Source organism: Heterodontus francisci, unplaced genomic scaffold (assembly GCF_036365525.1).
Source record: "Heterodontus francisci isolate sHetFra1 unplaced genomic scaffold, sHetFra1.hap1 HAP1_SCAFFOLD_683, whole genome shotgun sequence".
NCBI lineage: Eukaryota > Metazoa > Chordata > Chondrichthyes > Heterodontiformes > Heterodontidae > Heterodontus > Heterodontus francisci.
In genome coordinates this window covers 235,607-259,763 of record NW_027140515.1, presented here as the reverse complement: position 1 = coordinate 259,763, position 24,157 = coordinate 235,607, and the positions used below count along the sequence as shown (strand labels likewise).

At 39.6% G+C, this 24,157-nt stretch overlaps 1 protein-coding gene across 6 annotated transcripts in view; it reads right to left on the bottom strand.

Moving 5' to 3' along the window:
- The window catches only part of LOC137360040 (forkhead box protein P2-like), a 192,534-nt gene extending 183,003 nt beyond the window's left edge, over positions 1 to 9,531 (bottom strand). For 2 of the 6 annotated variants that reach the window (XM_068025629.1, XM_068025628.1), the window contains exon 1: positions 9,294 to 9,450. The gene's annotated coding sequence lies outside the window, so the exon portion shown is untranslated. The other 4 variants (XM_068025632.1, XM_068025636.1, XM_068025637.1 and 1 more) reach the window with 4 other exon arrangements.
- Between the last annotated feature and the right edge of the window lie 14,626 nt (positions 9,532 to 24,157).

The window sequence follows — 24,157 nt, the reverse complement described above, 5'->3', positions numbered from 1 at the left end:
ACTAAAACTGTACACAGTACTCCAGGTGCAGTCTCACCAATGCCCTGTACAGTTGCAGCAAGACTTTTACACTCCATTCCCCTTGCAATAAAGGCTAACTTTCCATTAGCCTTCCTAATGACTTGCTGGACCCGCACGCTAACTTTTTGTGATTCGTGTACAAGGACACCCAGGTCCCTCTGTCCTGCAGAATTCCGCAGTCTCTCTCCATGTATTTTCTATTCCCGCCAAAGTGGACAACCTCACATTTTCCCACATTATACTCCCTCTGCCACACTTTTGCCCGCTCACTTAACCTAATCTATATCTCTTTGCAGATTCTTTGGGCTGAACATTATGTGGCTACCACTGTAACCGACAGCGACCGTAAACACCGGCAGCCACGCACGCACGGACCAAGCTTCGCAGAGTCGCAAGACACTTACCTCGTGCTGCCGACCTCTCCCCCCTCCCCGAGGTTCATGAACTTTAAACTTCACCCCTTCCCACCACCCCCCAAGACCAATCGGAGGCGTGCTACCCAGCTCTCGCGCACCCGCCCCCCCCACCCCACCCCCTCCCCACTGCCCCGAGCCCTGCACAGAGAATCCTACCTGCTCCCCACTCCCCACCAGTGTCCCGACAATATGTCAAACTTGATTTTCCTTTCACAAGGCCAGGTTGACTCTGCTCGATTTTATTATGGTTTTCTTAATTAAGAATGGATTTGAGCATTTCCCCAATGATGGATGTTAGGTTAACTGGCCTATAGTTTCCGGCTTTCTGTTCCCCTCCTTTCTTGTTACATTTGTGGTTTTCCAATCCACATGGTACATTTCCAAAATCTGGGGAATTTCGGAAGATTACAACCAAAAGCCACTTCCGTTAAGACCCTCGAATGCAGGCTATCAGGTCCAGGGGACTTGTCAACCTTTAGTCCCATTAGTTTTCCTAGTACTATTTCTCTAGCGATAGTGATTGCTTTAAGCTCCTTCCTCCCTTGTGCCCCTTCATTTTCTACTATTCCCGGGATTCTTTTCGTGTCGTCGTCTGTGAGGACAGATCAAAAATGCTTGTTCAAAGTCTCCGCCATTTCCCATTATTAATTCGCATCATCCTTAAGAGGACCAATGCTCACTTTAGCTACTCTCCTCCTTTTTACTCTCAGATACGCATTTCTCCCTCCTTTTTTTGTCATCTTTTGCTGGTTTTTAAATTTTTTTCCAATCTTCAGGCCTACCGCGAATCTTTGCAGTATCGCACACTGTTCCTTTCGATTTGATACCATCTTTAACTTTATTAGTTCGCCACGGATAGAGTCTTTCTTTGTCAATGGAATACTTCTTTGTTGAGGGTTATGAAATATCTCCAGAAATGGTTTATCTACCATGCCACCTTTTAATCTATTTTCCCAGCCCACTGTCGCCAATTTTGTCTTCGTAATTGTCTTTTTATGCGTTTACGACACTAGGGCTGAATTTAATGCACCCGCCATCGATTTCCAACCCATTGTTGGAAAGGGGATAGACCAGAGACACCCTGCTGCCAATTGAGGCCCTTAAGTGGCCTATTAACCGTGGGGCCTCCACCACATGTGAAGGTTGCCCAGTAAAATGAGGCCACCTTCCTGCACTAGATGCCCAACCCTCCCCTCGCTGGGGCCTGCCAGTCTGGCCCTGGCCTCACTCACCTTGCCAGGCTTCTTGCCGGACTGGCCAATGGGCCCGGTGGCGCTGCCGATACTGCTGAGCTGCCAGCGCTGTGACTGGCCGGCAGCTCTTGGAGACATGATCCCCGTCTTTAAAGGGATGTAGATCCCGCGCCAGCTGACCGAGGCAGGATTCCCCTCAGTCTTCCGGCCCGCTGCTGGGAACTAAATTCAGCCCTCTAGTTTCAGCCTCAAGTTCCCCACCCTCAAACTCAATGTGAAATTCTGCCATATTATGATCACTCTTGCCTGGAGGATCCTTTACTATGAGGTCATCAATTAGTCCCATCTCATTTCACATTAACAGATTTAAAATGGCCTGCTCCCTTCTTGGCTCCGGACCGCATTGTCCGAAGAAATTGTCCCGCATAGAGTCAATGAATTCATCTTTCAGGCTATCTTTGACAATTTGATTTGTCCAATCTATATGAAGATTAAAATCGCCCGCAAGTATTGTGATACCTTTCTTACAAGCCCCCATTATTTCTTTATTTATAATCTGTCCTATAGTGTGGCTACTGTTCAGTGTCCTATAAACTACTCCCACCAGTGACTTCTTTCCTTTGCTATTTCTTACCTGCATACCAACTGATTCTACATCTTCATCTTCTAAGCCAAGATCATGTCTCACTACTGTACTGATCTCATCCTTTATTAGCAGAGATACCCCACCTCTTTTCCCTTTCTTTCTATCCTCTCCGAAATGTCAAATACTTGCAAACTGTTTAAAAAATGCTCAGCAAGATTTAGAAAACACGTAAGTAGATTCATAAAGCATGTAATTTATAAAACATGAGAACTGCTTTTTAAAGCAAAGCATTTATAAAACACACAAGAGCTTTATCAAAGAGTTTCATAAAATACGCAAGCATGCTAAAACGCACAAATAGTTTTATAAAACACCCAAACAATTTTATGAAAAACACTAACAGATTTATAAAACAGTTTTATAACACAGGCAGCTTTATAAAACACACAAATGCTTTAAACACGCAACAAATTTATAAAAACGCAAACAGTCTTATAAAACAAACAGACAATTTATAAAATACTAACAGTTTTATAAAGCACACAAAGTTATAAAACGTGCAGTTTTACAAAACACGCCAACAGACTTGTAAAACAAACAGCCTTATAAAACACAAACAGATTTATAAAACACACAAGCAGATTTATAAAACACAGACAGCATACAAAGAGATTAATAAAACACATACAACGTCATCAAATATACAGTTTTATAAAGCACGCAGTTTTATAAAACACACAAATATATAAAACACACAAATTTATAAAACACGCAAACAGCTTTATAAAATGCAAACAGCTTTATAAAACACACAACAGATTTATAAAGCAGTTTTATAAAAGATATAAACAGTTTTGCAAAATGCACAATTTATAAAATATGAATAAAAGCAAAATACTGCGGATGCTGGAAATCTGAAATAAAAACAAAAAATGCTGGAACCACTCAGCAGGTCTGGCAGCATCTGTGAAAAGAGAAGCAGAGTTAACGTTTCGGGTCAGTGACTTCCGAAGAAGGGTCACTGACCCGAAACGTTAACTCTGCTTCTCTTTTCACAGATGCTGCCAGACCTGCTGAGTGGTTCCAGCATTTCTTGTTTTTATTATAAAATATGAAAACTGCTTTACAAACCACAGAGTTTATAAAACAAACATTCAGTTTTATAAAACACGCAAACAATTTTATAAAACTCACAAACAGCTTTGTAAAACACACATACAGTTTTGTAAAATGCACAATTTATAAAACATAAATACTGCTTTACAAAACGCACGGTTTATGAAAAACACAAATTGTTCTATAAAACACACATGCTTTTAATACATGCAACAGGTTATAAAACATGCAACAGTTTTATAAAACACGCAGCTCGATAAAACACGCAAACAGCTTTATAAAACACACAGTTTTATGAAAGGTTGCAGATTTATAAAATACATAAACTGCTTTATAAAGCAAACAAACAGTTTTATAAAAAACACAAAGTTTTGTAAAACATGCAAAAAGTTTGGCAAAATACACCATTGATAAAACACACAAGCAGTTTTATAAAACACATAATGAATTTATAAAGTATGCAAACAGATTTATAAAGTAGTTTTATAAAAGATATAAACAGTTTTGCAAAATACACAATTTATAAAATATGAAAACTGCTTTACAAACCACAGGATTTATAAAACAAGCATTCAGTTTTATAAAACACGCAAACAGTTTTATAAAACACACAAACAGCTTTGTTTTATAAAACTGTTTTATAAAACATGTAACAGATTCATAAAACACACAAAAACATTATAAAACATGCAACAGCTTTATAAAACACGCACAGTTTAATAAAACACACAAACCGTTTTATAAAATATGTAACAGTTTTATAACACACAACAGATTTATAAAACGCGCAGACAGTTTTATAAAACACACAGGCAGTTATACAAAACACAGAAACAGCATTGTAAACAAACAGGCAGTTTTATAAAACTGCAGCTTAACCTTTGAACATGCAACAGATTTATAAAACCCACAAAAAGTTTTACTGAACATGTAACAGATTCATAAAATACGCAACAGATTTATAAAACACACAAACAGTTTTATAAAACATGCAACAGTTTTATAAAACACAAAACAGTTTTATAAAACACACAAATGATTTTATAAAACATGCAACACATTTATAAAACACAAAACAGTTTTATAAAACACACAAACTAATTTATGAAACACACAACAGATTTATAAAATCTGCAAATTGTTTTATAAAACAAGCAAACAGTTTTATAAAATAAACAAACAAAACACACAAGCAGCTTTATAAAATACACACAGCTTTACAAAACACACAAACAGTTTTACAAAACACACAAACGGTTTTATAAACACACAAACGGTTTATAAACACACAAACAGTTTATAAACACACAAAGTTTTATAAAACACACAAATGGGCAGTTTTATAAAAGTGCACCTTTATAAAACACACAAAATTTTATAGAACATGTAATAGATTCATAAAACACGCAACAGATTTTTACAGCACACAAATACCTCTATATGTAACAGATGTATAAAACACACAGCTTTATAAAACCCACAAAACAGCTCTATAAAACACACAGGTTATAAAACACATGAACAGTTTTATAAAAAAAACACACACAGCTTTATAAAACACGCAAAACAGCTCTATAAAACACACAAACAGTTCTATGAAACACACACACAGCTTTACAAAACACGCAAAACAGCTCTATAAACACACAAACAGTTCTATGAAACACACACACAGCTTTAAAAAACACGCAAAACAGCTCTATAAACACACAAACAGTTTTATAACACACACAGTTTTATAAAACACACACACAGCTTTATAAAACATGCAAAACAGCTCCATAAAACACACAGGTTATAAAACACACAGTTTTATAAAACTATCAAATAACTATTTGAAACATGCAGTTTTATAAAATACAGTGTTATAAAACATGCAAACTGTTCTATAAAAGGCACAATTTTATTAAATGTAGTTTTCTAAACGCCCAGATAGATTTATTTATAAAACAATGGGATACAGTTTGTCTCATGGGACTAAGACATGGAGGCAGTAACAGACCTGGCTTAAAGTAGGGGAGGAGTGGTAACTTAATATTCCCAGCTAACAGACATTCCGGAAATAAAGGGAAGTGGGAAAAAAAGGAGGGCGATGGCAGTTGTTAGGCAAAACTGTAATTGAATAATGCGGAGACTGTCAAACAGTGGATGTTTCTGCGACAGAGTAGACACATTCCCACGAGGCGGGTTGAGGGGGGGAATGAAGACCCTTGGATGACTGAAGATATTGAGATGAAAAAAAACAGGGAACGGAGGCTAATGATAAACATGAGGTTCCTAATTCAGTAGGGAACCAGGGTGAGTATGGAAAGTGCAGAGGAGATCTCAAAAAGGGAATAATAAGGGGCAAGAGAGTGTCTGTGAATCGATCAGTGATCAATAGAACAGGGGGAGTCAAAAGTGTTTTATAAACGCATAAATGAGAGTCAAAGGAAGCGGGGGGGTCAGGGATAGTGGGTGTTACAATTAAGGACCAAACAGGAGATCCTTCCCTCGAAGCAGAGGTGCGACAGAAGCAATGTGCTACTGTTTTTGCATTGGAGTAAAGAGTGCTGTGAATATAGCAGTAAAGAAGGAAACAGGAACAAAATTGAATACAATTAAAATAGATCAAATTGAGCCCTTTAAAAGGTTGGCAGTGCTCAAAACAGATACGTTAGACAAAGAAACAAAACGGTTCCCATTAACAAATGGCACAAGGACGAGGAGAAATAGATGGAAAGTTTTGGGCAAGAGATGCCGGGGGTGGGGAGGGGGAGGGGGGGGGAGGTGGGGGGGAGGGGGGGGGAGCGCGGAATATGCAGAAGCACTTTTATACGCAGCGGACGGTAATGACCTGGAACCCGTTGTCTACGGAGGGCAGTGGAAGCCGAGACGATCAATGACTTCAAGAGGAGGTTGGAAGGCAGTCTCAGAGAAACAAACTTGCAAGGTTACGGGGATCGAGTCGCGGAGTGAGACTGACTGCACGGCTCCGCGGAGAGTTGGCATGGACTCAATGGGACGAGTTGCCCCCTTCTGTCCTGTAAAGGACTCATTTCGGTAGGAAGAATGAGAAGAGGCGATATTAGCTAAATAGTGCAATTTTAAAAAGGGGTGCAGGAGCAGAGAGACCTCGGGGGTGGTTTAAGCACCGAAATCTTATAAGACACTTTTTATGTCCAACCGGGTACTGCACCCAGTTCTGGGCGCCACACTTTGGGAAGGGTGTCGCAGCCTCGGAGAGGGTGCGGAGGGAGATTTACTGGAATGGTCCCGGGGATGAGGGACTTCAGTTAATGTGGAGAGACCGGGAGAAGCTGGGATCGCTCTCCTCAGAGCAGAGAAGGTTAAGGGGAGATTTAATCGGGGCGTTCAAAATCAGGAAGGGTTTCGATGGAGTAAATCAGGAGAAACCGTGGCAGGAGGGTCGGTAACCAGAGGGACACAGATTTAAGATAATTGGGAAAAGAACCAGAGGGGGAGACGAGGAGAATGTTTCCGACGCAGTGAGTTGTTGTGATGTGGAAGGCGCTGCCTGAAAGGGCGGTGGAAGCAGATTCAATAGTAACTTTCAAAAGGGGAATCGGAGAAATACTGGAAGAGGAGGAATTTACAGGGGTATGGGGGAAAGAGCAGGGGATTAATTGGATAGCTCTTTGAAAGAGGGAGGACATGCATGATGCAGCAAAAGGTCTTATTCTGTGCAGTATTAGTCTTTTAATTCTATAATACAATCAATTTCAAATAAAACACCAGAAAGAGATTGATAAATGACCCAGTTCTAGAAGGCATAAAATTGGTTTAAAAAAGCATACAATGTCAATGGTGGACAGTAAAGGTAAAAAAACTCCAAAAAAACTATTTAAACTTAGTCAGCACGCTAAATGTGAATTGAATCAGTCAGTACAAGTAGAACAGCCAGGAAGAGGCTATCGAAAACTTATTGTTCAGAAACTACCCACAAACTGACCCACACCCCAAAGCTGCCCTTTACACTGACCCATGTACCACCCTCAGTCTTCAAACAGACCCAAGTACCACCCTCAGTCTTTACACTGACCCACGTACCACCCTCAGTCTTCAAACTGACCCATGTACCACCCTCAGTCTTCAAACTGACCCACGTACCACCCTCAGTCTTTACACTGACCCACATACCACCCTCAGTGTTCAAACTGACCCACGTACCACCCTCAGTCTTCAAACTGACCCACGTACCAACCTCAGTCTTCAAACTGACCCACGTACCACCCTCAGTCTTCAAACTGACCCACGTACCACCCTCAGTCTTTACACTGACCCACGTACCACCCTCAGTCGTTACACTGACCCACGTACCACCCTCAGTCTTCAAACTGACCCACGTACCACCCTCAGTCTTCAAACAGACCCACGTACCACCCTCAGTATTTACACTGACCCACGTACCACCCTCAGTCTTTACACTGACCCACAAACCAACCTCAGTCTTCAAACTGACCCACATACCACCCTCAGTCTTCAAACTGACCCACGTACCACCCTCAGTCTTTACACTGACCCACATACCACCCTCAGTCTTCAAACTGACCCACGTACCAACCTCAGTCTTCAAACTGACCCACGTACCACCCTCAGTCTTTACACTGACCCACATACCAACCTCAGTCTTCAAACTGACCCACGTACCACCCTCAGTCTTTACACTGACCCACGTACCACCCTCAGTCTTCAAACTGACCCACGTACCAACCTCAGTCTTCAAACTAACCCACGTACCACCCTCAGTCTTTACACTGACCCACGTACCAACCTCAGTCTTCAAACTGACCCACGTACCAACCTCAGTCTTCAAACTGACCCACGTACCACCCTCAGTCTTTACACTGACCCACGTACCAACCTCAGTCTTCAAACTGACCCACGTACCAACCTCAGTCTTCAAACTGACCCACGTACCACCCTCAGTCTTTACACTGACCCACATACCAACCTCAGTCTTCAAACTGACCCACGTACCACCCTCAGTCTTTACACTGACCCACATACCACCCTCAGTCTTCAAACTGACCCACGTACCACCCTCAGTCTTTACACTGACCCACGTACCACCCTCAGTCTTCAAACTGACCCACGTACCAACCTCAGTCTTCAAACTGACCCACGTACCACCCTCAGTCTTCAAACTGACCCACGTACCAACCTCAGTCTTCAAACTGACCCACGTACCACCCTCAGTCTTTACACTGACCCACGTACCAACCTCAGTCTTCAAACTGACCCACGTACCAACCTCAGTCTTCAAACTGACCCACGTACCACCCTCAGTCTTTACACTGACCCACGTACCAACCTCAGTCTTCAAACTGACCCACGTACCAACCTCAGTCTTCAAACTGACCCACGTACCACCCTCAGTCTTTACACTGACCCACATACCAACCTCAGTCTTCAAACTGACCCACGTACCACCCTCAGTCTTTACACTGACCCACATACCACCCTCAGTCTTCAAACTGACCCACGTACCACCCTCAGTCTTTACACTGACCCACGTACCACCCTCAGTCTTCAAACTGACCCACGTACCACCCTCAGTCTTTACACTGACCCACGTACCACCCTCGGTCTTCAAACTGACCCACGTACCACCCTCAGTCTTCAAACTGACCCACGTACCACCCTCAGTCTTTACACTGACCCACGTACCACCCTCGGTCTTCAAACTGACCCACGTACCACCCTCAGTCTTTACACTGACCCACGTACCACCCTCGGTCTTCAAACTGACCCACGTACCACCCTCAGTCTTTACACAGACCCATTCACCACCCTCGGACTGCATTTTTGACTTAAACAGCACTGATCAAAAAACAAGCAAATACCCTCTCGGTTAAACAACTCACACAACGGACCACACGTTGGTATAAATGATCCAACATAACGCTACACAGTTACACCACGCCGAAACATAAACTTATAGAAAAGTTAGATGCTTACAGTTGGCAATGCACTCTGTATTCAATCAGTAGCTAGCAAAGTCTGCAAGGACGGAACAGAAAAGCAGATCGTAGCCTTAATCTGGTGGCGATGACAGGGTTTGGTAGCAGTGAGACATACTGCCTCTGTATATATATATATATATATAGGTAGATAAATGCCGTGACCTGTAATTGTTCCTAGAATGTGCTGCAAAAAGTCCCCATTACCTCAGATCCATATACCTTCCACCTTCTGCGTAAGCAGCAAGACGAAACTTGTGTTTCGACATCACGCAATGCAGCATATACCGTACAACAACCTGCCACATCAAACAGATGGACTGCCTCGTTCTTAATTGGAAGTATCAATTCAAATTTATGTATAAATTATACAAAAGAGCTTTCAGTTTGTGGTTAAGCATCTCACTGCAACACGATTCTCAGGCTCGCTTCTCAGATCAAATCTGGACAAAGTCGGAGGTTCGACCTGCTCAGAAACTGCCGTTTGCAAATTCAGAAAAACTCCCCGTTTCGGGGAGAGTTTGACAGACGGGTTTCGCACAGAATGCAGGGGCCATTCAGCTCCGCTTGACTCCACTCTCCCGCCCTATCCCTTAATCGCCTCAGTGCCGGAAAATCTAACGACCGCCCGCTTCAGTATCCTCGACGACTGCTCAACGCCCGCGCAGCTCTCCGGGGGTCGAGAATTCCAAAGACTTACGACCCTACGAGTGAGGAATTTCCTCCTCAACTGAGTCCAAAATGGACAACCTTCCCCCCCCCCACCCCTCGCCCTGAGACTGTACCCCCCTTCCCCCCCACCACCTGCCCGGGTTCTAGACTCTCCAAGCAGGCGGGGGATACAACCTCTCGGCATCTATCCCATCAAACCCCTCTCAGAAATTTGTACGTTTCATTTACACCTCTCATCCTTCTAAACTCTAGGGAATATAGGCTCCTCATAGTCATCCCCTTCAACCCAGGAACCAGTCTAGTGAACCTTCGTTGCACTCCCTCTAGGGCAAGTATGTAGGTAAGGAAACCAAGACTGCACTCAATACTCCAGGCAAGGACTCCCCGGACCCCGTACAATTGCAACAAAAGCTGCTCACTCTCAGACTCCGCGCGTCTTCCAGTAAGAACTAACTCACCATTTTCTTTCCTAATTGCTTGCTGTCCCTGCCAGTTAGCTTTCTGTAATTTGGGTAGGATGCCCTAGATTCCTCTGGATCTCAACGTGCCCCAGCCCACCTTTTAAAGGATATTTTGCTTTCTCCATTCCTCGGAAAGTGGACCATTTCACACTTCCCCCAGATTACTTAACCTGCCTTCAACCCCTTTGAGGCTTCCTCATCGCCTACTATCCCAAAGGGGCAACTGAGCATGGGAACGCCGGCAAAAGGGACAGTTAGGGGTCAGGGATTCAGAAGGTAAGGAGGAGGCTATTCAGCCCCTCGAAACTGTTTGGCAATTCGGAAAGATCCAGGCAGGTCTTTGCCCAGTCACAGCCCTTAAAATGTGTATCTGTCGTCTGAACAGGAATCTATTGTTCGTGTCTAATACGTTCTGTTAATGGATGTTAAATACCTAATAGTTGAAGGCAATAGGGTGAACAGGTATTGGTTAGTTAATTATACGCAAATGTATATATAAGGAAAAGCCAGCCTGGGTGTTGTAAGGAGTGGAGAAATAAGCTCTGTGGCAAGCAATAAATAGTCCCCACCAAAGCCTCCTAGTCTCAGTATCTTCACAAACAGGCTTGTAAGTTTTTCTAACATGGGTAACAGAGGATGGTTGGATGAAAGTGAAGATTGGAGACTAATGTCTTTTTTCAGACAGGAGATTAGAACTGGAGTTAATTTTTTTTTTGAGAAGACTGAAATTGGAGTTTTTTCTTGAAACAAGGTGACCGAAATCAGGTGTAAGGTGTCGGGATCTGATTTTCCACTGCTGTTTTGTGAAGACGAACCTTACGATCAATGGAAGCATGAAGATCTGTGAAGAATGATCTATGGACACGGGTTACGTCTTCATGAGAAAGGAAGCAAGGAATAACCCTTGCACTTTCACTCCCCGCCAGAGGCAAGATCAGGGACAATCGTTCTCAGAGCTGGAGGCTCGTCATTTGGACGATGAGGGAGGTTTAGACAATCTCTTGAAATTTATGAACAAAATTTGTATGCAACATGGCTTATTGAGTGCCTATGAGGGGCGGTCGGACTTTGATAAATTTAGCAAAATGGTTGGTTCTTCCATAGAAGAATATATTCTGGAGTTTAACCGACCATACGTAAGGTTGTGGCGATTTTGCTTGGAAATTCTTAGATCAGAACTTGCCTTCAAATTGTTGGAATGTGCCAGGGTAGTGAACATGGATGGGGCTCTTGGTATTAACCGGGATTAGATTCAAAGAAAGGGGTACGCTTTTGGATCAGATGCCTGACGCCCTGAAAAAATCTTTGGGAAAACATTCCTTTCCGGCCACTTTCCTGGTGCAGGTGGACTCTTTAGCAGTTCCACCAAAGGTGGAGGATACAATGCTCGTAGCATTTCGAGGCCGTTCAAGTATGGAGCCCAGACGCCAGTACGAAAGGAGAAACGCACACAAAACAATTGAGGATGGAGACCCTTTTGGCAGCTATAACAGACGGCAGGAACTGTGGAATTCTGGCAGAAGGATGAACCCTGGGAATAACCAAGGGGTGGTCAACAGGTGCTTACGATGTGACTCAAAGTATCACTATACATTGAATTCTCCAAAAAGGAATAACCGGGATCTTTGAGATGACACATGACGTGCAACATTCGGAAGGCAAGGGTGACATTACTGATCAGTCAGAAGGAATTGTACTTGTCACGAGAAGCTTCAGTCCGATAATGAGTGTCCTAGTCGCAGATTTGTTTAATTGCGCAGTACTAGACAGTGCGTGTACATCCACAGTTTGTGGAGTGGACTGATTAAGGTGTCACATGGATTCTTTAAGTAAGGAAGACCGAAATAAGGTCAAAGAATACGTCTCGGTTCTACCTGTTTCAGGTTTGGGGATGACAACACGCTGAAATCACTAAAAAAAAGAGTGATAATTCTGTGTATAAAAGCAGGGGTAAACCATTTTATTTGTACGGATGTAACAGTAGACGAGATAATGGAAAGGTGGATAGGAACAGGATTCGGAGCACCGGCTCGGTGTCCAACTCACAATGGAGGAGACTTTTCCAATGATGAGTTCAGGTGCATGGGTGTAAATATGACTATCGTAGAAAAGCCAGCAGCAGAAAGTCCTTTCAGTAATGGGACTTATGAGAGAAATCACACTGTGATTGATGACATGCTGTGAAAGATTTTAGCCGACTCGTCAAATTGTAAACTGACCACTGCTTTGGTGTGTGTGCAGTCCATGCGGAAAACACCCGACAGCCCTTATCAGTTAGTTTGTGGCAGGAATCCCGGAAATACCTTCGGTAATGTGGGATCATCCCCCGGCTTAAGAGGGGAGGACAATTAGTTCCACTTTTGCGGAACATTTCAACGCCAGACCTGCAGGCAGAAGAGCGTTTATGAAGGCGGAAGTTTCAGGAGAAAAATCGGGAGGGCTTTGAGGTTTTGGGTCAGGCCATCAGAAAAGAATTTTGATCTCGGGGATTATGGTGTATTACAAAAGAGAAGGGCAGAAAGAATGGAGAGGCCCAGGAAAAGTTATCGGCACTGATGGCAAAATGGTGGTTTTGCAACATGGCAACCAAACCGTCAGAGTACATTCCTCACGGCTTATTGGCACCGATTAGACATTGACAGAATCTGAACAAATGATGGGCACTGATGATGCACCATATACTTGACACGCACATACGTCAGACCTCCGTGAGCAACAGATTGTGGCAGATAATTGGTTAACTGAGAGTGGGCCAAGTGATAGTGAAGATCCAAATAAGGCCATTTATCCCAAAGGCCAACTGCCGAAAGTTGGGACTAGAGTGATGCAAATGCCAGAAGGGACTAGTGATTGGAGGGAAGCCACCAGTATAGGAAGGGCAGGAAAGGCCACAGGGAAATACAACAATTGGCTGAATGTGCAAGACAAGGGACAGGATATCAGATTGGCAGAAGGAAGAGAAAATGTGGAAGACCAGAAAACGTAGTGTAAGTTCAGACAGTGGGCCTGAAGATGATCATAGTCCAAGGAAAAGGGTCACGAGCTTGTGAAAGGAAGTCTGGTTGGAGGAGGGACAGGTCGGGTCATAGTAGTCCAGAAAGGGGATAGAAATTCGAGTAGGGGATGTGGTTTCACAAGAGCAAGGGCCAGAGAGCAGACGGAGGGACGCCACAAGAAGTAGGAGGCCGTAGGATACTGAAGCCCTATTGGCTACCAACAAGTTAGATGGTAAATTGGGAATGCATGCCAAGCAAAAAGACCTGGACAGTGGGAGAGAGATTGGCGGATACACCAAGGTGTCAGATGGAGGACAACCAACATTATCCCATAGATGGATCTGTACAGGGAATGTACTTCTGATGGTACGTATAAAGCAAAGGCCAGACTTGCAGTTCGTGGATTTGAGGAAAGACGAGGCGACCAGGAGGTTAGAGTGGACTCCCCAACATTTGCGCCACACAAGTGCCAGGCAATGACCATCTCCAACAAGAGAGAATGTAACCATCTCCTCTTGACATTCAATGGCATTACCATCGCTGAATTCCCCACTATCAACATCCTGGGGTTTACCGTTGACCAGAAAATGAACTGGACCAGCCTTATAAATACCGTGGCTACAAGAGCAGGTCAGAGGCTGGGAATTCTGCAGTGAGTAACTCACCTCCTGACTCCCCAAAGCCTGTCCACCATCTACAAGGCATAAGTCAGGAGTGTGATGGAATACTCTCCACTTGTCTGGATGGGTGCAGCTCCAACAACATGCAAGAAGCTCGACACCATCCAGGACAAAGCAGCCCGCTTGATTGGCACCCCATCTACAAATATTCACTCCCTCCACCACCGACGCACAGTGGCAGCAGTGTGTACCATCTACAAGATGCACTGCAGCAATGCACCAAGGCTCCTTCAACAGCACCTTCCAAACCACCTAGAAGGACAAGGGCAGCAGATGCATGGGAACACCACCACCTGCAAGTTCCCCTCCAAGCCACACACCATCCTGACTTGGAACTATATCGGCCGTTCCTTCACTGTCGCTGGGTCAAAATCCTGGAACTCCCTTCCTAACAGCACTGTGGGTGTGCCTACCCCACATGGACTGCAGCGGTTCAAGAAGGCAGCTCACCACCACCTTCTCAAGGGCAATTAGGGACGGGCAACAAATGTTGGCCTAGCCAGGGACGTCCAAATCCCACGAACAAATATAAAAACAAAAGTGCTCTTAATGGATGTTAAATACCAAGTAGTTGAATGTAATAGGGTGAACAGGTCTTCAGCTAATTGTACTCAAATGTATATATGAAGAAGAGCCAGCCAGTATTGGCTGGGTGTTAGGAGTGAAGAACTAAGCTCTGTGACAAGCAATAAACAGTCTCCACCAAAGCCTCCTAGTCTCAGTGTCTTCCTCACAGATGGAATTGGAAGTTTCCCTAACAACTACTAGTTCACAGTACCCACAGACTCATATCTTTCTATACAATGAAAATATGAAGACAACCAGAGATTTCTGGCCAGTTTGTGCACCAAATTTTTAAATAAACGATTACAGCAGTCATTAAAATAATAGATAGAGCAATGGCACATAAAAGATGTGTCATAGGATTGATTACACTCCAGAGCAAACAAGATACCAGAAATGAATGCAAACATTGAGAAAATTAAGCTAACAACGATATTTTGCTCATTATATGTCCTGCCTGATATTATTCGAACGGAAATTCCCTGAACATTACACTGCTGACAGAAAGGGACAAAGAATTCAGACAATTAATAATCACTATACACAGCTCCTTCTTTCTAAGATCAAACACCCGGCAAAATACGTAGAGGTGACAAGCGTGGTGCAATGTGAGATTGTCACATGTTCATCATTGTTTATTGCTGGGAAAAAGACAATTTTGATCATCGCATACGTAATCAGCAATGAAAAACAAAAATAACACAACTATTAATCACTGCAGGTATCTGCAAAATCACTAACCTCTGTAAGTATCTGCAAGACCACTAACCTCTGTAAAAACCTGTAAAATCACGAACATCTGTAAGTATCTGCAAAACCACTAACCTCTGTAAAAACCTGTAAAATCACGAACATCTGTAAGTATCTGCAAAACCACTAACCTCTGTAAAAACCTGTAAAATCACGAACCTCTGTAAGTATCTGCAAAACCACTAACCACTGTAAAAACCTGTAAAATCACGAACCTCTGTAAGTATCTGTAAAATCACTAACCTCTGTATAAACATGTAAAATCACTAACCTCTGTAAGTAACTGTAAAATCACTAACCACTGTAAGTATCTGTAAAATAACTAACCTCTTTAAGTATCTGTAAAATCACTAACCGCTGTAAGTATCTGTAATATCACTAACCACTGTAAGTATCTGTAATATCACTAACCTCTGTAAGAATCTGTAAAATCACTAACCTCTGTAAGTATCTGTAAAATCACTAATCTCTGTAAATATCTGTAAAATCACTAACCACTGTAAGTATCTGTAAAATCACTAACCTCTGTAAGTATCTGTAATATCACTAACCTCTGCAAGTATCTGTAAAATCACTAACCTCTGTAAGTATCTGTAAAATCACTAACCACTGTAAGTATCTGTAATATCACTAACCTCTGTAAGTATCTGTAAAATCACTAACCACTGTAAGTATCTGTAAAATCACTAACCTCTGTAAGTATCTGTAAAATCACTAACCACTGTAAGTATCTGTAAAATCACTAACCTCTGTAAGTATCTGTAAAATCACTAACCACTGTAAGTATCTGTAAAATCACTAACCTCTGTAAGTATCTGTAAAATCACTAACCACTGTAAGTATCTGTAATATCACTAACCTCTGTAAGTATCTGTAAAATCACTAACCACTGTAAGTATCTGTAAAATCACTAACCTCTGTAAGTATCTGTAAAATCACTAACCACTGTAAGTATCTGTAAAATCACTAACCTCTGTAAGTATCTGTAAAATCACTAACCACTGTAAGTATCTGTAAAATCACTAACCTCTGTAAGTATCTGTAATATCACTAACCTCTGTAAGTATCTGTAAAATCACTAACCACTGTAAGTATCTGTAATATCACTAACCTCTGTAAGTATCTGTAAAATCACTAACCTCTGTAAGTATCTGTAATATCACTAACCTCTGTAAGTATCTGTAAAATCACTAACCTCTGTAAGTATCTGTAAAATCACTAACCTCTGTAAGTATCTGTAATATCACTAACGTCTGTAAGTATCTGTAAAATCACTAACCTCTGTAAGTATCTGTAAAATCACTAACCTCTGTAAGTATCTGTAATATCACTAACGTCTGTAAGTATCTGTAAAATCACTAACCTCTGTAAGTATCTGTAATATCACTAACCTCTGTAAGTATCTGTAAAATCACTAACCTCTGTAAGTATCTGTAATATCACTAACCTCTGTAAGTATCTGTAAAATCACTAACCTCTGTAAGTATCTGTAAAATCACTAACCTCTGTAAGTATCTGTAATATCACTAACGTCTGTAAGTATCTGTAAAATCACAAACCTCTGTAAGTATCTGTAAAATCACTAACCTCTGTAAGTATCTGTAAAATCACTAACCTCTGTAAGTATCTGTAATATCACTAACGTCTGTAAGTATCTGTAAAATCACTAACCTCTGTAAGTATCTGTAATATCACTAACCTCTGTAAGTATCTGTAAAATCACTAACCTCTGCAAGTATCTGTAATATCACTAACCTCTGTAAGTATCTGTAATATCACTAACGTCTGTAAGTATCTGTAAAATCACTAACCTCTGTAAGTATCTGTAATATCACTAACCTCTGTAAGTATCTGTAAAATCACTAACCTCTGTAAGTATCTGTAAAATCACTAACCTCTGTAAGTATCTGTAAAATCACTAACCTCTGCAAGTATCTGTAAAATCACTAACCTCTGTAAGTATCTGTAAAATCACTAACCTCTGCAAGTATATGTAAAATCACTAACCTCTGTAAGTATCTGTAAAATCACTAACCTCTGCAAGTATCTGTAAAATCACTAACCTCTGTAAGTATCTGTAAAATCACTAACCTCTGTAAGTATCTGTAAAATCACTAACCTCTGCAAGTATCTGTAAAATCACTAACCTCTGCAAGTATCTGTAAAATCACTAACCTCTGTAAGTATCTGTAAAATCACTAACCTCTGCAAGTATCTGTAAAATCACTAACCTCTGCAAGTATCTGTAAAATCACTAACCTCTGCAAGTATCTGTAAAATCACTAACCTCTGCAAGTATCTGTAAAATCACTAACCTCTGCAAGTATCTGTAAAATCACTAACCTCTGTAAGTATCTGTAAAATCACTAACCTCTGCAAGTATCTGTAAAATCACTAACCTCTGTAAGTATCTGTAATATCACTAACCTCTGTAAGTATCTGTAATATCACTAACGTCTGTAAGTATCTGTAAAATCACTAACCTCTGTAAGTATCTGTAATATCACTAACCTCTGTAAGTATCTGTAAAATCACTAACCTCTGTAAGTATCTGTAAAATCACTAACCTCTGCAAGTATCTGTAAAATCACTAACCTGTGTAAGTATCTGTAAAATCACTAACCTCTGCAAGAATCTGTAATGTCACTAACCTCTGTAAGTATCTGTAAAATCACTAACCTCTGTAAGTATCTGTAATATCACTAACCTCTGTAAGTATCTGTAAAATCACTAACCTCTGTAAGTATCTGTAAAATCACTAACCTCTGTAAGTATCTGTAATATCACTAACCTCTGTAAGTATCTGTAAAATCACTAACCTCTGTAAGTATCTGTAAAATCACTAACCTCTTTAAGTATCTGTAAAATCACAAACCTCTGTAAGTATCTGTAAAATCACTAACCTCTGCAAGTATCTGTAAAATCACTAACCTCTGTAAGTATCTGTAATGTCACTAACGTCTGTAAGTATATGTAAAATCACTAACCTCTGTAAGTATCTGTAAAATCACTAACCTCTGCAAGTATCTGTAAAATCACTAACCTCTGTAAGTATCTGTAAAATCACTAACCTCTGCAAGTATCTGTAAAATCACTAACATCTGTAAGTATCTGTAAAATCACTAACCTCTGCAAGTATCTGTAAAATCACTAACCTCTGTAAGTATCTGTAAAATCACTAACCTCTGCAAGTATCTGTAAAATCACTAACCTCTGTAAGTATCTGTAAAATCACTAACCTCTGTAATTCTCTGTAAAATCACTAACCTCTGCAAGTATCTGTAAAATCACTAACCTCTGCAAGTATCTGTAAAATCACTAACCTCTGTAAGTATCTGTAAAATCACTAACCTCTGCAAGTATCTGTAAAATCACTAACCTCTGCAAGTATCTGTAAAATCACTAACCTCTGCAAGTATCTGTAAAATCACTAACCTCTGTAAGTATCTGTAAAATCACTAACCTCTGAAAGTATCTGCAATGTCACTAACCTCTGTAAGTATCTGTAAAATCACTAACCTCTGTAAGTATCTGTAATATCACTAACCTCTGTAAGTATCTGTAAAATTACTAACCTCTGTAAGTATCTGTAATATCACTAACCTCTGTAAGTATCTGTAAAATCACTAACCTCTGTAAGTACCTGTAAAATTACTAACCTCTGTAAGTATCTGTAATATCACTAACCTCTGGAAGTATCTGTAAAATCACTAACCTCTGCAAGTATCTGTAAAATCACTAACCTCTGTAAGTATCTGTAAAATCACTAACCTCTGTAAGTATCTGTAATATCACTAACGTCTGTAAGTATCTGTAAAATCACTAACGTCTGTAAGTATCTGTAAAATCACTAACCTCTGTAAGTATCTGTAATATCACTAACCTCTGTAAGTATCTGTAAAATCACTAACCTCTGTAAGTATCTGTAATATCACTAACCTCTGTAAGTATCTGTAAAATCACTAACCTCTGCAAGTATCTGTAAAATCACTAACCTCTGTAAGTATCTGTAATATCACTAACCTCTGTAAGTATCTGTAAAATCACTAACCTCTGCAAGTATCTGTAAAATCACTAACCTCTGTAAGTATCTGTAAAATCACTAACCTCTGCAAGTATCTGTAAAATCACTAACCTCTGTAAGTATCTGTAAAATCACTAAGCTCTGCAAGTATCTGTAAAATCACTAACCTCTGCAAGTATCTGTAAAATCACTAACCTCTGTAAGTATCTGTAAAATCACTAACCTCTGCAAGTATCTGTAAAATCACTAACCTCTGTAAGTATCTGTAAAGTCACTAACCTCTGTAAGTATCTGTAAAATCACTAACCTCTGCAAGTATCTGTAATATCACTAACCTCTGCAAGTATCTGTAAAATCACTAACCTCTGCAAGTATCTGTAAAATCACTAACCTCTGTAAGTATCTGTAAAATCACTAACCTCTGCAAGTATCTGTAATATCACTAACCTCTGCAAGTATCTGTAAAATCACTAACCTCTGCAAGTATCTGTAAAATCACTAACCTCTGTAAGTATCTGTAATATCACTAACCTCTGTAAGTATCTGTAATATCACTAACCTCTGCAAGTATCTGTAAAATCACTAACCTCTGCAAGTATCTGTAAAATCACTAACCTCTGTAAGTATCTGTAAAATCACTAACCTCTGTAAGTATCTGTAAAATCACTAACCTCTGCAAGTATCTGTAAAATCAATAACCTCTGCAAGTATCTGTAAAATCACTAACCTCTGCAAGTATCTGTAAAATCACTAACCTCTGCAAGTATCTGTAAAATCAATAACCTCTGCAAGTATCTGTAAAATCACTAACCTCTGCAAGTATCTGTAAAATCAATAACCTCTGCAAGTATCTGTAAAATCACTAACCTCTGCAAGTATCTGTAAAATCACTAACCTCTGCAAGTATCTGTAAAATCACTAACCACTGTAAGTATCTGTAAAATCACTAACCTCTGCAAGTATCTGTAAAATCACTAACCTCTGCAAGTATCTGTAAAATCACTAACCTCTGTAAGTATCTGTAAAATCACTAACCTCTGTAAGTATCTGTAAAATCACTAACCTCTGTAAGTATCTGTAAAATCACTAACCTCTGCAAGTATCTGTAAAATCACTAACCTCTGTAAGTATCTGTAATGTCACTAACGTCTGTAAGTATATGTAAAATCACTAACCTCTGTAAGTATCTGTAAAATCACTAACCTCTGCAAGTATCTGTAAAATCACTAACCTCTGTAAGTATATGTAAAATCACTAACCTCTGTAAGTATCTGTAAAATCACTAACCTCTGTAAGTATCTGTAAAATCACTAACCTCTGTAAGTATCTGTAAAATCACTAACGTCTGTAAGTATCTGTAAAATCACTAACCTCTGCAAGTATCTGTAAAATCACTAACCTCTGTAAGTATCTGTAAAATCACTAACCTCTGTAAGTATCTGTAAAATCACTAACCTCTGTAAGTATATGTAAAATCACTAACCTCTGTAAGTATCTGTAAAATCACTAACGTCTGTAAGTATCTGTAAAATCACTAACCTCTGTAAGTATCTGTAAAATCACTAACCTCTGTAAGTATCTGTAAAATCACTAACCTCTGCAAGTATCTGTAAAATCACTAACCTCTGCAAGTATCTGTAAAATCACTAACCTCTGTAAGTATCTGTAAAATCACTAACCTCTGTAAGTATCTGTAAAATCACTAACCTCTGTAAGTATCTGTAAAATCACTAACGTCTGTAAGTATCTGTAAAATCACTAACCTCTGTAAGTATCTGTAAAATCACTAACCTCTGTAAGTATCTGTAAAATCACTAACCTCAGTAAGTATCTGTAATATCACTAACCTCTGTAAGTATCTGTAATATCACTAACGTCTGTAAGTATCTGTAAAATTACTAACCTCTGTAAGTATCTGTAAAATCACTAACCTCAGTAAGTATCTGTAATATCACTAACCTCTGTAAGTATCTGTAATATCACTAACGTCTGTAAGTATCTGTAATATCACTAACGTCTGTAAGTATCTGTAAAATTACTAACCTCTGTTAGTATCTGTAAAATCACTAACCTCAGTAAGTATCTGTAATATCACTAACCTCTGTAAGTATCTGTAATATCACTAACCTCTGTAAGTATCTGTAAAATCACTAACCTCTGCAAGTATCTGTAATATCACTAACCTCTGTAAGTATGTGTAAAATCACTAACCTCTGTAAGTATCTGTAATATCACTAACCTCTGTAGGTATCTGTAAAATCACTAACCTCTGTAAGTATCTGTAATATCACTAACCTCTGTAAGTATCTGTAAAATCACAAACCTCTATAAGTATCTGTAATATCACTAACCTCTGTAAGTATCTGTAAAATCACTAACCTCTGTAAGTATCTGTAAAATCACTAACCTCTGTAAGTATCTGTAATATCACTAACCTCTGTAAGTATCTGTAAAATCACTAACCTCTGTAAGTATCTGTAAAATCACTAACCTCTGTAAGTATCTGTAATATCACTAACCTCTGTAAGTATCTGTAATATCACTAACCTCTGCAAGTATCTGTAATATCACTAACGTCTGTAAGTATCTGTAAAATTACTAACCTCTGTTAGTATCTGTAAAATCACTAACCTCAGTAAGTATCTGTAATATCACTAACCTCTGTAAGTATCTGTAATATCACTAACCTCTGTAAGTATCTGTAAAATCACTAACCTCTGCAAGTATCTGTAATATCACTAACCTCTGTAAGTATCTGTAAAATCACTAACCTCTGTAAGTATCTGTAATATCACTAACCTCTGTAAGTATCTGTAAAATCACTAACCTCTGTAAGTATCTGTAATATCACTAACCTCTGTAAGTATCTGTAATATCACTAACCTCTGTAAGTATCTGTAAAATCACTAACCTCTGCAAGTATCTGTAATATCACTAACCTCTGTAAGTATCTGTAAAATCACTAACCTCTGTAAGTATCTGTAATATCACTAACCTCTGCAAGTATCTGTAAAATCACTAACCTCTGTAAGTATCTGTAAAATCACTAACCTCTGTAAGTATCTGTAAAATCACTAAACTCTGTAAGTATCTGTAATATCACTAACCTCTGCAAGTATCTGTAAAATCACTAACCTCTGTAAGTATCTGTAAAATCACTAACCTCTGTAAGTATCTGTAAAATCACTAACCTCTGTAAGTATCTGTAATATCACTAACCTCTGCAAGTATCTGTAAAATCACTAACCTCTGTAAGTATCTGTAAAATCACTAACGTCTGTAAGTAACTGTAATATCACTAACCTCTGCAAGTATCTGTAAAATCACTAACCTCTGTAAGTATCTGTAAAATCACTAACCTCAGTAAGTATCTGTAATATCACTAACCTCTGTAAGTATCTGTAATATCACTAACGTCTGTAAGTATCTGTAAAATTACTAACCTCTGTTAGTATCTGTAAAATTACTATCCTCTGTAAGTATCTGTAAAATCACTAACCTCAGAAAGTATCTGTAATATCACTAACCTCTGTAAGTATCTGTAATATCACTAACGTCTGTAAGTATCTGTAAAATTACTAACCTCTGTTAGTATCTGTAAAATCACTAACCTCTGTAAGTATCTGTAAAATCACTAACCTCAGTAAGTATCTGTAATATCACTAACCTCTGTAAGTATCTGTAATATCACTAACGTCTGTAAGTATCTGTAAAATCACTAACCTCTGTAAGTATCTGTAATATCACTAACCTCTGCAAGTATCTGTAAAATCACTAACCTCTGTAAGTATCTGTAAAATCACTAACATCTGCAAGTATCTGTAAAATCACTAACCTCTGTAAGTATCTGTAATATCACTAACCTCTGTAAGTATCTGTAAAATCACAAACCTCTGCAAGTATCTGTAAAATCACTAACCTCTGTAAGTATCTGTAATATCACTAACCTCTGTAAGTATCTGTAATATCACTAACCTCTGTAAGTATCTGTAAAATCACTAACCTCTGTAAGTATCTGTAAAATCACTAACCTCAGTAAGTATCTGTAAAATCACTAACCTCTGTAAGTATCTGTAAAATTACTAACGTCTGTAAGTATCTGTAAAATCACTAACCTCTGTAAGTATCTGTAAAATTATCAAACTCTGTAAGTATCTGTAAAATTACTAACCTCTGTAAGTATCTGTAAAATCACTAACGTCTGTAAGTATCTGTAAAATCACTAACCTCTGTAAGTATCTGTAATATCACTAACCTCTGCAAGTATCTGTAAAATCACTAACCTCTGTAAGTATCTGTAATATCACTAACGTCTGTAAGTATCTATAAAATCACTAACCTCTGTAAGTATCTGTAATATCACTAACCTCTGTAAGTATCTGTAAAATCACTAACCTCTGTAAGTATCTGTAATATCACTAACGTCTGTAAGTATCTGTAAAATCACTAACCTCTGTAAGTATCTGTAATATCACTAACGTCTGTAAGTATCTGTAAAATCACTAACGTCTGTAAGTATCTGTAAAATCACTAACCTCTGCAAGTATCTGTAAAATCACTAACCTCTGTAAGTATCTGTAAAATCACTAACGTCTGTAAGTATCTGTAAAATCACTAACCTCTGCAAGTATCTGTAAAATCACTAACCTCTGTAAGTATCTGTAAAATCACTAACGTCTGTAAGTATCTGTAAAATCACTAACCTCTGCAAGTAT